Raw genomic sequence first — 12,758 nt, 5'->3', positions numbered from 1 at the left:
ACTTTTGAATAGCATTATTTAATTTAAAATTAATTCAAAATGTTTATTACATCCGTACAGTATTTTATAACTGTTTTATCAATTTGTGTAGTACGTGGTTCTTTTTGATTATCCAGCATTTTCTCTCCTTTATTAACAGTATGATAACAATAACAATGTACTTCGTTTCCACAACATTAATATTGTAATATTTCATTCATGGTACTTGCATTTTGTATCTTTGGTAAAGTAACATTAAAAAATTCTACTCACGATAAAACTAATTGATTATTATTGTAAATTCAGTCCTAAAAGAATAAAATGTACTTTTAATTAAATCACAAAAATAATATAAATAAATCAAACTTGAAAAATTAAAAAAATTGTATTGTGTGTTTATAACTTTCTTAATCTTTAAATAGAAAAAAAATCGTAATGACTTTTGTTGTGAACATATGATAGTGTACTAACTACACGGTCTGTTAGAGACGTTTTCTATCCATAAATTAGTAAAAATGCTGACTATTCGCAGGATTACGAAAAGGAAACCCTATAGCTGTATTCAAGATAAGAAATGTTCTTTAATATGCGCTTAAAAAACCAACCCCTGCGGGTTTTTCATAATAACGACATTCTTTCACAAAAATATAAATCTCGACAACTGTGATATTGTATAAATCATCTTCACCGTACAATTTATTTTCTATCAAAATAAAATACCTTACACTGAATATCTTACGCAAATTTAGTATACTAAATTTACTATGTTAATTATCATTTAAATTATAGGATAGTTGTTGAAAATTTTGGTAGTTTAATACTTGTAATTGTTTAAAATAGTAATATTTATCTTATTAATTTAATAAACAATAGGTATTCTGGAATAAAATTCATTAAAAAAAAAAATAAAACCTAAATATAAAGGTTAAATCAATGTTTTTTTATTGAGAAAAAAATATTTTAGACCGTAATACTGATACGATAAATACAATTTTTATTCATAACGTGAGTTAATTTTTTTTTTATGAAAAACATAAAATAAAACATATTTAAAAAACTAACTACTAAATAGCGAAATTATTTTAGAAAATACATTGCAATTGATAATTTAATGATTTTCAGTCGGTAATATCGAAAAAAATACTTTTGAACCAAAATTTACGTATTAGTTATTATATAATATCGTTGTTAATAATACTTTAAAAGTTTTTTTGGATTTGATTTTTAAATTTAATAAATTTAATATTTTTAAATAACGTTGATATCATATTTATCTATATTATGTTTAGAAATTTTAAAAAATAAGCGTTTTTGTAATTATCAATTCAATAAAAATAATTTAACTATCTATTTTCCGGAACACATTAGTTATTTTTTTATGTACTTAAATAATTGTATGCTAAATATTTTATGCACAACTATTTATATTTTAATCTTTGGTGTCTTTCAATTGCCTTTAAATCATAAAAAAATACTATGAAAAAACGATAAATTGTAATCCATTCCATCTTAATAAAATTGCATACACTTGTATATTATTTACAATTGCATTATATAAACTATATTTACATCATTCATCATATTGATCCAGAATAAAAACATTTTCATAAAGTGAGTATAAAAATATTCATTATAAATTTAAATTGTAGAATACCATAGTTTTATATTTTATTTAAAATATTAAATAAAAATTAAAATAATATGTTAAATTATCATGTCATGCTATTATATTGTTATATAATTTATGAGAAAAATTATTTTGTTTCATTAACAATTCCGTTAAAAATTATCTTATGAACTCAATTAAAAATAATTATTATATTATAATACTTTATATTTATTTATACCGCACAGTTACCATCAAAAAAATGTAAATGAAATAATTTAACATATAAGTATAGAATTTTCACTACCAATATATGAATATTAATCAATGTATTGATTATGTATTATTATTTCTTAACAACTTATGACTGTTTCTACTATAATGTTAGCAAATTTGTTACTAATAAATTAGGTAACTTAACGTTATTTAAAACTGAATTTTAAATTCTTTTCTGAACTAAAATATTCAAACAATTTAATACCCTAAAAATATGATAGTAAAAGAGTTGACAATTAATAAATACTATCACATTTTACTATTATTTTAAAATACCGATAATTGAATATTAATGAGTATTAAATATAAATCACATTAAATATTGAATTAAAATATTTATTAAATAATTCCAGTTTTTCAATTATTAGACAAGACTAACCTCATTATCAATAAATAAAAATTAAACAAACACAATCGTACCACCATAAATCCATAATAAAATATTAATAATTGATATTGTTTTATTATACTTATAATAAACTTAGAATAACTATTCAACAAAATGTATAAATATTCAATAAGACATTCAAGATATACCTATCTCATATAGACATATCTATATTATGTAAAATAATTATGAATTAACTATAATTATGTTTCATATTTACATGATTTCTTAAGTTATAGTCCATCTGTACTTACAATATTAGTCAACATTTATATTATTATTTAAATTATTTTTGTACATATTTTAATCTTGAACTAAGATAATAAATTTAAATGTATATATTATAAATAATAATAATTATTACTTATATACCTACTATAATATCAATTTTTCTTTCACTGTATAAAATAATGTATTAAGTATACAATATATTTAATTTAAAATAGTTTTTTTCTATTTATATAGGATTTTAAACGATTTAAATACAATGTAAAAATATATTTTAAATGGAGATCTTTGCTTAATGGTCTATAAAAATATAAACTAAATTTTCTTATTTTATCGTTGTTATTTTCAGTAAACTCTTCAAATGAAAAGACTCGTATAATCAAACCACAGTGTAACTGCGATTTTCTTTCAAACGTTTGCTCTCAATTTCACACCCATTAGACAAATTTAGACGCTCAAAGTGAGCATATGATTTTGTGAAATTGAGTTCAAGTAATATATGAAAAAAATCTACTCCTCTTTTTTTGTTTTGGTTGTCTTTTAATAAAATTGTTATCAAAAATATATATATATATATATATATATATTAGTATATTACCTATACTTGACTTTGTTTATACATTTGTATTACAGTGGTGGTCAACTTGCAACTAGCATTTAGTTTATAAAATACAAATTTAATTATCATTTAAAATTGTAATTCTTTGGTATACATTTATTACAATGCATTAAACTATATAAAATGTATTTATAAACATTTTTGGAATTGGTGTTATTGTATATATCCATATTCATGTCGGTTGCTTCTGGTGTATTAAATCAAAATATATTTTTGTACGGAAGAATTTTATGTTTTATGGAGTGAATTCCTTGTATTTGTTCACCAAAGTATATAAATGTTATTATTATATCTTCATAAAACGATCAATTTATTATCGTAACATTTCTTATATGTAGTCATCATAGTATGTATATAGTTGTTTCTGTATTTAATGTACATACAAGCTACAAGATCTATACTGTTTATGTACAACTTTATTTCCTTACGACTACACTGCGTCATTTACAGTTTTATTATGTTCTTTTATTTGCCACCGTTGATTTAGTTTGGCACAGTTGTATCTTAAAGGATTGATTTCAAAACGCTTCGGAATGTATAAATGTCATAAACAAACCAATACGAATTGTCACAATGTTTGTGTTTATTTAACAAATAACAATCGATTACTCTCAGAAGTTTTTTTTCCTGGTATCTGAAAATATTTCCATTGTAAATTAATACGCAACAATATATTACAATAATATAAAGTAATAATAATATTAATAACAATAATAATAATAAATGGTATTCTTATTATGTACAGTAAATTATTACTATTTACATAAGTCATAAAATACAAACAGAAACTTTTACAGATATCATTAATATAAATATAAAAACTAGTACTATTAGCACAAAAATTATTAGACGTGCACTTTTTTCTAGAATAAAACAAAATATGGATTTTAAATATTTTATTTTGAAACTTGTATGTGTAAAGATTGAATTTTTAGCTTTGTCTCCTACAAACCGATAGCGTATAAAAAATATTCAACTTCTTAAAATTCAAAACTAATGAATAATAATACACTTCGAGATATTATACTACATTTATTAATTATTCAGTTAAATTGATTGTACTACTGAAATGTTATATTTTAATATTTAAAATCTTTAATTATCTATAACATTTAAAATAATATATTTATTTTGATTATTTTTATTAACCCATATATTTATATTTAAATATTTTTAATAGTTATTAAATATAATTTCTTTTTTTATTTAACTAAAAATAATATGTGCTTACATAATTTTATCATAATTAAAGCAAAACATTTAAAATTAAAATATTATATCGAGCTAAATATTTTAAATTCAATTTAAACACATATAAGTATATAAATTACTATTGCAATTTATATAATAGTATAATTGACATAGATGTAACATATATTTTTTTAAACCATGAAACGTCAGACCTGATTTAACTATTTTGATGGGAAATGGGTTAATTTTAATTTCAGGTAAAAGTCTTTACTCCTTATTGTTAAGTAAGCACTTCACTTTAATACTAAATTGTTTATTTATAAAATCTTATTATTATCTCTTCGGACTTATAGTACTAACAAAATACAAGTAAGTATTTCAATTAATAACTTTATGCAAATTAATTTAAGCTTTATTTTATGCGTTATAGTACTAACTGGATACTTATATGTAGTGGTGACCGTTAATAAAATGTACTAATAACTGTCATTACTAATATGTACCTATATTTTATGTAAATGATTGAATAACTATTTTAATATTTTAAACATTTTTCTTTTTTCTTTTTTCTTTTTTTATTGTCATTTATTCATTTAATTTAATTTGTACAATCTGTATAAAGTATTATTTTTTTTTTTACAATAAGCACAATAGATGGGGAGATGTATAAGAGGGATTGATTGACTTGATGGAAGACACTATTCGTGACATGGGTAGCACACTTTTTAAACATTAAAGATACTTTTTCAAATTACAAATGCATCTTTCACTATACTCTTCTAAGCTAAATTTAAAATAAGTAGTATTAACAACAGCGATACTCGATTTGTGTTTGAAAATTTATTACACTTGGTATTAAGAATAATGTTCTGCTATTCAAATAAATGATATTTAAAAATATTATAATAACATTTGAAAAAAAATAACAACTTACTAATGAATAATAAATATCTCTAATTTAAATAATAATCATAAGTTATAAAAATAAAAGCTTTAAAATCTTACATAAATATTTATTGTTGTACAGGATATTCCAGTCACGGTTTTCTTTCGATGTTGAAAATGTTGCTCTTCTGTATTCCACCTACGACCTACCTAAAATATATGATTCAAGTAAGTATATATTTTAGTGGTTAACAGTCGTAATTGACCATGGTTAGTATTTTATTTACCCCAATTAACAGCCTGAGGATTCTGCCACCATTTTATCCTCGATGTGAACTATCTCCACTTGCTGCCGTTTCTGCTGTCATGATGCAACCTGTTGGTTGCGTGAAAACTGAGTAAATATGATGTCGGACGTTGGATGATTGATGATGATACACGAATACGGTATATGTATAGGCTACATAGATGGGCAAGGATGGAATTATTGTCGATGCAAGATGAGTTTATATACATGTTAGTCTGGGGAGCAGGGAAAGGGAATTGTAGTATATATACCAATTGTATATGATATTAAAATTCTCGACATCGTATCTTTGTTTGGAAATATTTTGGTACATAATAGGGGATTATACCGAAAAATAGGGAACATAAACGAAACCTGTCATGGTCAAGAATGTAAGAACTGATATGAGAAGTGATTAAAAAAATTCTATGAATTAAAATTTATATATTACTATAGTTTCATAAAAATTACACAAAAATAATTACTTTACCTAGTTAAATTGTTATTAAAAAAATATTGGTAATATTCATGGCTAATAATTTTTAGTATACATACATAATAGTTATATTATACGAGTTAAAATTTAAAACATTTAATCGTATTTTATTTTTTATTTATCAACTAAAACTCAAATATAATAACGATTTAAAAACAAAAATAACAGTTAAAATTATTTGGATAAAATAAAAATAAAAATGTGTTACACTACAGGTTAAAAAAATAAAAATAAAAAATTCGTCTACAATAAACTATTATAGAATTTTATATACAACCGATGTTTATATACAGTATCAAACTTAAATTCACTATCAAATTAATAAACCTTTTTTTATCTGAAAAGTTATATTATGCGGTTATGTATCCGTGTTTAAGCGTTATTAGCGTCGTGTGTGTGTGTATGTGTTTTCAAACGATAAAAACAATATATAATATACGTCACTACTACAATATGAGGCAGTATGAAATTTTTGTACATGTGATGTGATTATTAGGTTTGAATAAAACTATCACCAAGAGTTTCTTCTGGCCAGACGACTTGTTGATCGTGTTAACAGCGCCACCACCGCCGCCGGCCACCCATTACTAGCTTCGTTAATTTACTCAGGATTGATTTCGACGGTGGTAAACACGATTATCGACACACATACATAAACACGTCATATGTATATACCATACACGTATATGTGTGAGTGTGTGTGTGTGTGTGTAGTATATATATGTATACAAGCAGACTTCAACTGACGCCGATCACGTCCTTAGCACGCACGATAATCGAGAGGTTCGTTTTTCTACCGACACGGTATCCGATGTTTTTAATTGGATCGTTGAGAGATCGCTGTCGTATAGAGGGTTTAATCTGACGTACGGTAAGTTATATACATATCCATACTTTGTAGAGTGTTTCTACCGGTGTCGACTTTCATCAATATAATATACTATACATAATGTAATGTGGAAAATATCTTGCGTGTACATATTTTATTTTTATACACACGTATTGTTCTCGTTATTGTGCTCGAGGTAAGTGATGATGGTTATACTAAAGCGGGGAGCACGAGCGTCTGAAAAACGGGATTTTAATTTCAAAAACTCGAACACGGAATAGCCAAAGCGTTGCGGCCAGCGCTATGCTTTAAAAACTGTTTTTTTTTTTTTTTTTTTAATAGCTCGTAAGTTATGACTAAAAAGCGGTAAATCGTGAATTTGCATATTTTTTTTCTTTAATAATATAAATCGCAAAGTAGGATAGAAATTTGTTTTGAGACCTATAGAATATAAAAGCAAAATTCTTATGTTGCATAATATATTTGCATATTTTGATCCATTTTTCCTTTAAAGCACATATTTTATATTTTATTAGTACAATAATAATGCATATCTATTTGGTATCTTTAGGTTTTACTTGATATTGTATTATTATCTATTTCAATAACTATTTTAGAAATCTTATATTTATTGATAAATGTTATTAATCAGGAATTCCTAATAATTATTAGGTATCTTTAGTACTCTGAATTAGAGTGACATTTATCATTGTTAGTTAACAGTTTTAATAAATATTAAGTTTTTAACAGTTTTAATAAGTATTATTTACTATTTCGTTGTAGATTTTCTCATATTTTTTACATTTTTTTGTTTTTTTGTCTTATAAGATGGTATCAAGCATATTTTAAAATTATATAAAGCATATATTAAAGTTTTTTCAGTTTTTTGGGGCATGAACATCCACCCTTTAGTTATAACGATGTAGAAAATTATAAGTAATGAGCGTGATATGAACCTTCAATAATACATCTTAAAAGCTGATTATATACTACAAAATTGCATTGAGTAACAGTAATATTGGCAATAGTAATTATTGCTGAATTCACAATGTTTTTCGATTCATTGCATTACGATATTTTTTATTTATAAGTTGCTGATAGCAGTATTTTTTTTACACATAATGAATGATTTCACTTATCTAAAGAAAAAAATAAGATAATATTAAACATAAATACTTTTATTGAAATAATTCTTGTTTAAATATTTTTGATGTATTTTTTACGTTGTTAACAATTTTCATTTATTTTCTTAATTTATTGTATTACTTTGCCAGAGAGAAATAATTACTATAATATATAATATGGTTTGTAGTTCTATGTCACACTTGATTAAGCGTATGTTTTTATCTTTTTTTTTAATAATAATGTTATATAAGTGTACATATTATAGATATAAACTATCAAAACGTGATTTGTTATGTAATATTATGAATTAACTTACTAATAATGGTGCTTATAGAGCTTTTTTGATAAAAAATATATATTGTAGTTATTAATATTATTATACTTACTGTTATTTTCTAACCATCAATCAATCTATTTAAAATTAGCTTTAATTTATGTTATTATTATATTGCTTGACTGATTTAATATAAAATTCTTATTAAAATATTACGTATATACCTACGTAGTTATTTCTAAGTTGTTAGGCACTATACATTTTAAAACTGTTTTTAATTCAATCGCCAAAATTGTGTCTAAAGTGAAATCAAAACAATGAGACGCTTTCATATATATATTTTTTTTTGTTTTCTTATTTATACAACCTTATCCATCGGCTAACCTATACAATACTAACACGCGTAATATATTAGGGCACGCATCTTACAGCATTAGTGGTGATCACGCGCCAGCCATCATGATACCGCGAAACAATTCATATCCATTATATATTTATAAACCATAATAGTTAGTACACGATAGACAATAACCACGAACAAACCGCTACCAAGACAATATTCACAATGTGTATACGTAATTCATTATCGATCATACCGTGTCAAACGATGGCACATTTTAGACTGTAAATTATAATGAATATCGATTGGGATCGCTTACAACAACGGTGACATCTAAACGCCGAGGTTAACTACCGTTTTATTCCTTCTGCGTCACTTTAACGGATGACGTTTTTGCATTAAATATTAACACAGGGGAGGTACACGACGTACGTATATATCTATCTATATATATATATATATACAATATCACAGTAATAATATATTACGGGGTTAGTATTACATGGTAGGTAGTTAGGTACCTTCCTACTATACATATTATTATTGTTTGTGTGAGGACCTCCGAACGAAACACGTTCCATGTGAACTGCATATATTCGTTTTTAATATGCATAATTATTCAGAGGGTTTTATCAATACTACAGTATACACCCCTATTACAGACACATATACAGTACATACGATCAAAACCATAACGCCTATTATAACAATATATGCAAATCGACGAAGAATTTTAGTGAAAAAAATAAAAACCGTGTACCTATATAATACGTGTACTGTACAGGTTGAACGATTTGATTTTTAATTAAATCATCGCTTATTATTAAATATTTTGTATCATCGGATGCTATGGTATAGCAGTAACATGGTATTATTATGCGTTCAGTAAATTTAATTTAAGCTACATAAAAATCAAATAATAATTATAATACCTAATGTACTGTAATAAATAGGTACAACGTTTCAATAGGGTTTCCGAAAGTGTAAAATCGCAATTATTTGGTGAATTTCGATTTCCACGAATCGTAAAATGTTTTTTATAACATTCCGTGTAATTATCGAATAAATACAATATTTTCGATCAATATATTTGTGTGTTATTACTCCATTTAAAATCGAATACTACTACAACTTTAATACCTATATACATGCGCCATGTATAACATTATTTTATCCGACGAGTAAAACGTTTATAATTCTAGTATTTAATCGTGACTCTGCATAATATGACTAGCCATTATACGTACCACTATACACAACTTATTATTATATAGCTTTTGTTTTATACTTTTTTTTTTTTTAGTCGGACTTGTTCGAGATATTTTATTTTTATTCACGCAATATCATATACTACCGCAGAATTTTGACGACATTTTTCGTTTGTACACACATCACCAACGCCATATTGGCAGTAACTCAAAAACTTTCATTACGATAAAAATGATTTTAGCGTTCAGACATGCTGTGAAAACTATCGGCAAAATCAAACTTTACTTTATGTATCTCCGTAAAAATATATAGCTATACTATATATTATATATCGAAAATAAACACATGGGTGTATCAAAAAAAATATTTTTTTTATAGTTTCCTTGCACGTGTGATTTACGCGCATTTTAATGGTTTCGGCGATTTATTCTCAAGGCATTGTTTTGTGGGGTGTCTGTTCAAAATGTTGCAGTAGTGTGCCACGATAAAAAATTATGATTTAGTTTTTTTTGCTCATTTTCTTTCCTCGGAAAACTGATTTAAACCTCGATTTGTGTTGTATAACAGACACATAAAATGTGTTAAGCTAAAAAAATATATTAAAACTGACTCCGGAGAAGTTATATTTTAATTTAAAATTATTGTCTGTGTAGCGTCGTACGAGCTAATTAATTTAAAACTAGCATAAATATTAGCTCGACTGTAAAAAAATAATGTTAGTTTTTATTACGATAAACTGACTTTGTGGGAAAACTCGGTGAAGATAAATAATTGCACAAACTCACCAGAAAATTGTGAACACCGTCCAAGGTTTGTGCAAGAATTATGTAAAATAAGTACTAAAATTATTATTTTATTTCTTGGTCAATTTACTGCATGTACTTGCACGAATATATGCACTTACTACACATAAGTACCTACCTATTCTTTATTGCCCCTAGAGTGTTATAAAATATGGAACAACAGAAAAAACCTGCTTCATGAGCACACAGTACTCATCACGAGAAAATGTGCCAAAAACATATGTTTATGACACACCGTCAGTTACTTAAAAAAAAAAAAATCATGGATTATTAGAACAATGTAGTCAAAATGGAACCGCCCAGTTTACAACTGCAATATACATATTTCACTCGTTCTCATTCATCACGTCATTTTACACGATGTTTATAGTCAAGGAAGTGTGGAAGAAGATATATTGGACTTAGACAACGTGAATGCCGCATAATAACCATGGCATCATTTCGTATCCGGTGTGTGTGTGTGTGGTGAAATGCATATTTAGGCCTTCCAACAAATACGTATTTTCGGGCAAAGTTCCAAATATATAGATAACTTAAAATAACAGTGCCCAAAGTTTAATTTATTTTATAAGAAAAGATAAGTACAATAAGTCAAACCTATTTATCGTTAGACAATTTTTTTTTTATTGTTATTATTAATCCATATCATATCGAAAGTTCATTTAATATTCAAAATAAAATACAATCAGATCGAATTTATGAAAATATAGTTTATTTTTTTTTATAGCAAAAGATTATATTGTATCATAGTATAATAATAATATGGAACTAACTGATTTACGTATTACAGCAGATTAATAAAATCGTTTTCCAGTATAGCACTCATAAATACGATGGCTTATTAATAGGGGTGATGTGAATACCTACATTGAAAATATATTAATACCTCTCTGTGAGTTTGGCATTAATTATACCTAGTTTATTTTATTTTTTATTATTATTATTAATTTTATTGAAATAAAAATTTAAATAAAAAATGAAAACCAGAATGATGATAAGTTGTTTAAACGAAACAATTTATTCATATTAAGTACATGGAGGAAAGCTTAAGTAGCTATACAGTATACACATTTAATCTCTAGGCGTATTACAATACAACGTGAAACACCAAAGTTACAACATAAAGTCTAGAGTTGTGCTCTTGTCACGTACAGGTTAATTACATTAGTGATTTCATTATTTTAATGAATTAAAGCATTAATGTCGGTCATATATCCTTTGTTCGCACCACGATCCATTATACGCTAACAATATTATCAGCGTCTGTTGGTCGCAGCAAATGGATATCTATTGTTTCGATGCAAATTAAGAAACTGTTTTACTGTTATATAAATGCCGTACAAAATTTGGCATTATTGACAAATTAACTTTTATGAAAACACTTTCGGTATAATCTCTTACTCCTATTTCTTTGCCTGTTTATTATAAATCATATTTGATAGTACCTAAACAAAACTTTTTTAATTCTAATATTGAATGCTGAAATTTTGATAATTATATATCACTAATTTCACTGTATAAGTCAACTTTTATAATGTGTAAACCCTACTCAGAATCAAACATATATTTTAGGAATGTTAAAATTATGAAACGACACACTCAAAACTTAACCTCTCGCTAAATATCAATGATGCACTTAAAAATGGTCAAGATTTTAAAATAACAAATTTTATAATAAATGTGATTAAGTAAATAAATTGTAAAATTCTATATAGCCACCACTAAATTATAAATACATAACTAATATTAATAAATTTATTCTTATGTTATCTCTTTATATACTTAAAACTTATCATATTAATCCAGTTATTATAAAATTTAGGATGATAATCTTAACTGTTGAATCCTTATATTATATGAATAAAAAGAAAATAGTTAATAATTAAAAGTTTCTCTCTCTCAAAAAAAAATATATATATATATGTATATATAATTAAATTACTAATGAGTTAGTTGTTGTTTACAGTTTTGAACTTTTGAAGAAATTAAATTATGTTCTCAATATAAATATCAAAGAAATATTATGTTTTACCATTTTAAAAAACTAAAACTAAACCTTATTTATTGAGTGAAATTTTACAAGATTAATTTTGATGAGTTTATAATGATTCATACTTGACATCTGTAATCTTATTTAAATTATATAGGTACAAAACATAAATAATTAAATTCGTATGCAACATTATATATTTTGTACTGAAAACTACGACATCTCTATTTATCA

General features: G+C 24.9%; 1 long non-coding RNA gene across 1 annotated transcript; it reads right to left on the bottom strand.

Annotated features, from left to right (window-relative positions):
* Positions 1-3,252: 3,252 nt before the first annotated feature.
* Positions 3,253-5,811, bottom strand: LOC126550321 (uncharacterized). Its single transcript, XR_007604385.1, has 3 exons — positions 5,460-5,811; positions 5,293-5,382; positions 3,253-3,730 (listed from the first exon to the last, which is right to left on the bottom strand). It is a non-coding gene; the product is annotated as an uncharacterized LOC126550321 (long non-coding RNA).
* Positions 5,812-12,758: the final 6,947 nt, after the last annotated feature.

The sequence above is a fragment of the Aphis gossypii genome, chromosome 2 (assembly GCF_020184175.1).
Source record: "Aphis gossypii isolate Hap1 chromosome 2, ASM2018417v2, whole genome shotgun sequence".
NCBI classification, from domain to species: Eukaryota; Metazoa; Arthropoda; class Insecta; order Hemiptera; family Aphididae; genus Aphis; species Aphis gossypii.
This window is presented reverse-complemented; position numbering and strand designations above follow the sequence as displayed.